The sequence below is a fragment of the Bombus terrestris genome, chromosome 16 (genome assembly GCF_910591885.1).
Source record: "Bombus terrestris chromosome 16, iyBomTerr1.2, whole genome shotgun sequence".
Classification (NCBI taxonomy): Eukaryota; Metazoa; Arthropoda; class Insecta; order Hymenoptera; family Apidae; genus Bombus; species Bombus terrestris.
In genome coordinates, this window is record NC_063284.1 from 8,386,723 (window position 1) to 8,392,627 (window position 5,905).

A 5,905-nucleotide genomic window follows, 5' to 3' on the forward strand; every position below is an offset into this window, starting at 1 on the left:
CATTAGGTGTATTCTCGATGATAGTTGAACTGACTGTTACTATCACGGGGGAATGATCAGAGGAGAGATCAGCCGAGGAATTGATTTGGACGTTTCTTGACGAGATATTTTTAGTTATGAGGAAATCAAGAAAATCGGGTATTTTGTTTGTGTCGGTGGGCCAGTATGCGGGTTCGTATGTGGTAAGGTAGTTGAGGTTGTTGGTTATTATGCTGTTGAAGAGGTTTTTGCCTCTTACAGTAACCAGTCTGCTGCCCCATTGGGTGTGTTTGGCGCTGTAGTCCCTCCAGCTATGAATCTATTGCCCAGGGTGTCCAGGAAGTCGTCAAAGTCTTCTTTGGCGATGGAGTGTCTGGGAGGGCAGTATACAGCTGAGGTGGTGATTGTACCATGACAGTCTTCTATTGCTACGTTTGTTGCTTGGAGGTAGTCTTTCTGGAATGGTGGAAGTTCGTAGTGCTTGATGCTTGATTTGATTATGATTCCGGTGCCGCCGTGGGCCTTTCCGCTGGGGTGTTGGGTGTGGTAGAAGTTGTAGCCGTGTATTTTGAGGTAGTTTTTGTCGGTGAAGTGGGTTTCGGATATGAGTCGATTTGCTGTTGTTTTAAGAATAGTTCTAGTTGAAATTTGTGCTGAGCTAGACCGTTGGCGTTCCACAGAGCTATTCGCATTGGTTTTATTTTGCTTCTGTGCTTATGAATTTGTCCATGAAGAGTGTGAGTAGTGAGAGCAAGTTGTTAATTTGCTCAGTTTGCTTCTCGATAAGTTTTTCGAGTCTGGTGAAGCTGTCTGTGTTTTGTGGGGTGGGAATTCTATTTTCTGTGTGTACACTGTGGGTTTTCGAGTTGTTTACGTTTCCTTGCGTTGCCTGCGCATAGGATACTGATGGTGAGGTGAGTTTTTGAGGTCTATGTTCTTGTATGGTTATGTCCTTGGGTCTCAGTTTTGGATACTTAATATTATGTAGTGTTTTATATGCTGAGCATCCTTTGTAGTTCGCAGGATGCTCTCCTTGACAGTGGATGCACTTAGCGGGGGTTTCAGGGAATTTAGTGCATTGGTCAGTGGGGTGATTACTTGCACATTTTACGCACCGGAAATTATGGTTGCAGTATTTCTGCGTGTGGCCGTACCTTTGGCACCTTTTACATTGTACTATTTCTTTCTTTACAAGAGGTGGTTCGAACTTAACTATGGAGTTTATCAGCCGATTGACGTTGTAGATTTCTTTGTTGTTCCCTTTTTGTTTTAAATCTATGAAGAATAGTGATAGTGGGTTTTTTGAGATTCTATGTTTAATGTTGCTTATGTTTATTACCTCATGGCCAAGATTTTGAAGTTCGTACTTTAGATCATCTAGGTCGACTGAGTGGTGGATGTTGTGTAGCACCACACGAAAAGGTCTTTCTTGTTTGAGCTGATATGTGTGAAATTTAGCGTTTAACGTTTTTAGCAACTTAGTTAACTTTCTATAGGCGTCTGGGTGGGTCGGCAGAACTTTCACGTGGTTGTTGTTAATTTTTAACTTGTAGTCCTCTTTGCTGATGTCTTTTTCAATGGTCCTTATCATTGACTGTATGTCGATTACGTCGTCAATGAATATTGGTGGGGGAGGGGGAATTCTTTGAGTATGGAGATTATTTACCTTTTCGGTTGTATTCATGGAGTCTTCCGTAGACTCCAGTATTGAGAATCTATTGAAGGTGGTCACCTGGCTGGCTGGTGGTTTAGTTTGACTCTTATTCACATTTGTCTTGGTTGGTTCCAGCTTGCGTTTTTTCGAGTGATGGTCGTTTACCAGGATAGATGTGTTGTCCCCTTGCCACGGGGGAGGAAAGACGGCGGTGTTATAATTTAGCTCCGGAGAGCCTGTTTGGAATGATAGAGCCATCATCGAGCTAGTTAATTCAGTGTGAAAGAACTAGTCGAGAGGCTGTTAACCCTTAGCTAGGTTTGTTGGATTCGCTTTCGACAGATGGGCCTCACGTGCTGTTTTGTGGACTTCGCAGGGCACTGGACACACGTCTGCACGCCTCGACACTCACCAGCAAACTAAGAAGTGAGAGTAAGTCGAGAAATCGAGGAGTAAAGTTGTTAACGTTGTCGAGTTACGAGAGTGGTTGAAATAAAACACAATTGTTGCGTTTAGTTCAAGTTAAATAACCATCGTTTTCTGTCTAATTAATATCTATATGGTTTATTTATTGTAAATAAATTATAAATAGTATCAGAAATGATTTATACCTAAATTTTCCCCGATGCTACAATAATAATTGCAGAAAACACTTATATATTGAAACATTGGCGTAGAAGAACATTTATTTAGTCTTATTTACTCTTTATTAATAATGTGTCCGTGCCTCATTATCTGTCTTTACGTATAGTAAATTCCTGCTTTATGCAGATGACAGCAGCGTTATTTGTGATGATGCTGCTCTCTTACAAAATGGTCTGAATAATTTCTAATTAACTATTTAGTTTTCTTAATTATAATACGTTATTGTGATTAATTCACGTTAAACAACTATCGTTTCCTGTTTAATCAACATCTGTTTAATCCATTTATTGTAAATAAACTAATTGTAGTAAAGATCCTACAACTGTAAATTCATTGAAATGTGTTCAGGGATATAGACAGCGTTTCTCGATAGCTGATGTACTATTTGTTTACAAAATTATCAATTAACTGATCGATATTATATGCCAGTTGCAATTTTATGTTCCATTCAATCTAGAAATCGCTCTCTCCAAGAATAGGACCTACAACTCATTGCACGCTCTATGCCATAGAGCTATATATAACTGTGTCAATCGTTTGCGTATATAAACTGTAACCGCTTTTGTGACGCTCCCGACCTTTTTTCGTAGCTCTTTTATACATTTAAGCTATTTGTATATAACGTCATCCATAGCTACTAATTTTCTAACCTTATTTTTATTCAGTTTACTTTCTATTGTTATTTCTTAAACAATTATATCTTTATTATTTGTAGTTTATAATTTTTTATATCCACTATTGTAACAAAGGGTTTTTTTTATTCCGTAAGTTATTTAATAAATTTACTTTGATAAATTTAATTAATTCTACGATTTTTAGCTTCGGGATTCCGAAATTTTAAGCTTTGGAATTTTATGCTTTTGGACTTTAAGTTTTGGCATCCCAAGCATTAAGATTTTAAATTTGTCAATCCCAAAGTTTTCCAAATTTCCAAAATCCATGGAATAATTATAAATATTTATAAACATACTCGAAGTATTATAATATTCCATACATGTTTCACGCTGACTGTCAAGTTCCAGGCGCGCCAGAAGTTCTATCGCGCAAGCGGACGTCACCTAAAGCGCGAGGATTATCGCACAACACTCAGCTGACGTCACAAAAACTTGTAACGAGACCAACCGTGAAACCTATGAATATTTTTAGATTGTACATTAAAAGAAGCATATCGTATAAAGACGAGAAACGATAGACAGAGTGTGGCAAGGAAACAGGAGGAGCGACGGTAAATAATTTACCAAATTGTTCCAATTATTCACCCGATGGTAGTCGTAATTAATTAGACGAACCGGTGCAACTATTTTGCAAGGAAAAACGATCTCAACCGGCAATATTTTGGCCAATCAATATACACCGGATGTTAGTTTCGGCCTTTTTCATACGTTCTCACTTCCACTGTTCCTCTTCTGCGCTTTTTTTTAACTTTATCTTCCTTTTCTTTCTCTTTCTATTTCGCGAGTAAAAGACTTTTTAATCCGATATATCGATAATGTTATGTATCCACTAGTTAAGAAGACTGTTACAAAATTATAGTCATAAAGTTTCGGAAAATTCTTTTGGATTTACATCAAATAAAATCTGTATGACTGAAATTTGTTTTGCTATTATTTCAATTAGACTTCTGTATATCGTGTTTTTTTCTAACTTTTAACACAGAAAATTTTGTTTCCCCCAAAATTGCGTTTTCCCTAAAAATAAATTGTCTCGGTTCCTAATTGGCGTAGAACAAAAATTTAGGAGGCTGCTACTAACACAGCAGGAGTGAATTCATTCTAATCACGGGAGGAACTAAGACTTTATTCCGAGATTATACATGTTTATGTTTACTTCATACGAACGTTAGTGTTATTCGAAATAATTGACAATAGCCGAGAGCAGCCAGTTTTCCATTATTCTCGACATTCCAGTGGCGATAACTGTATGAAATGCATCGTATCGTATCAAATCGTATGTTATCCAACTCTACAATTTTCTTATCTATATAGCACCAATATAATAGTATCGTGTTTAGTGCCATTTTAATTAGGAAAATCTCATCAATGTGTTAATGAAATTTTCATTAACAAAAGATTTCAAGTAAAAAAATTTCGTCGCTGCGTTAGTGTTTTACTTCACGAAACAACGGTGAAATGTGCGGCTCCATTGTATCTCTTTCAAGATCCAGATAAGATCATATTGAAGATTTAACATAAAACATAAAAAGTAACATAAAAAGATTACGATTTTTAGAACATTCGCGGTGCGTGTATGATTTTGTTCTGCGCTCTTGAGAACCAGTGTGTGTACGAAATTTCCATAAACGTCACTAATATAAACTTCTGCTTCTTAATTATTTATAGAGATAGATGATTAGAGGAAATATTAATTCTCTCTGCCTGAAAATTCCATATAGCGTTTTTTAAGCAGGTTTAACGCTTAGTAGGATTTGTTTACGTAGGATTGTTTGTGTGGTCAAGTGTTCGAGTTTTGCTCTATACGACTTGTACGAGGTAAGGTGCCATACATACATGTGTCTTCTTTTCGTTCGTATAACAAGATACTTGCGCAAGCAGATATCTAGGCCGATTTTTTAATAGCATTATTAAGTGCACTGTGTAATATGTAGAAGTCAAAAATATTTAAATAAATATTTAATGTCTTTAAATAAAATACTTACATAAAACATTAATATATCTGATTCAAATTATTTATTTACTACTTTCTTTAACTACTAAAAATTTATATTAATTACACTTGTGTATTCTGCTGATTGTGTATTTCTACGATAAGAGTTTCGCAGTTTCTGAAACGCGATTCTGCGACTGAGACTTAAATGATTTATCTATAATTAATTTTATTACAGAGCTAATATTTTACGAAATTAGACACAAAAGAGAAAGAAGGAGCAAAGGCACGCTTTGTTATCAAAGTTTGCGATCAAAATATAGGATGAGATTTAAACGAATATTAAAATCAATTTTACCCTCTACAGACTTGAGCTTCAGGATACTCTTGTAATTTTGCTATCACAAAAAGATCGACGTTATTCACAGTGTATAAGAAGACGGAAAATCACGCTTCGCGGACGAAATAGACTGTACGCCGAAAGTCGCTAAAAGTCAGTAGAACGCGATCAGGCTAGAGTATTTGAAGATACCACCGCTAGGTGGTTTTTTCAAGGTGCCGTTTCTCGCTGGAAAATTTAGGAGATAGAGATGTTATATTCGTAGACAAAGTTAAAATTGTTATCGCTTCTCGGCCTTATGGCTAAGATCAAAGTGTAGTATCTGTTCTTATCAGCTTAATATCTGATACACTTCCCATTGGGAAGTCAGAATATTAAACTGATTTTTGGGATCTGACGGAGGATGAGAGCTTGCTCCACCTTTGTCGTGGGTCAATCTAGCCTTGCAGTGCCGCTAGAATTGGCTCGATAATACATTTATAAACATATAACAGACGGTTTTTTTAAATTTATTATTAACATTATTTTGAGATTGGTGATAAATAAATACTGTATCACTGTGGCTTTATTGGACCTAAATATTGCTTAGTATAAGTTGTACTTAATTAAGTAAGAAATAAATAATTGCAATTAAGTGTATTAATATTTTGTGCAAATATTTTGTTTTTATGCAAAATATATTT

At 36.0% G+C, this 5,905-nt stretch overlaps 1 non-coding gene across 1 annotated transcript; it reads left to right on the plus strand.

Moving 5' to 3' along the window:
• Nucleotides 1–5,504: 5,504 nt before the first annotated feature.
• Nucleotides 5,505–5,696, plus strand: LOC125386611. Its single transcript, XR_007226945.1, has one exon. It is a non-coding gene; the product is annotated as a U2 spliceosomal RNA (small nuclear RNA).
• The last annotated feature ends 209 nt before the right edge of the window (nucleotides 5,697–5,905 follow it).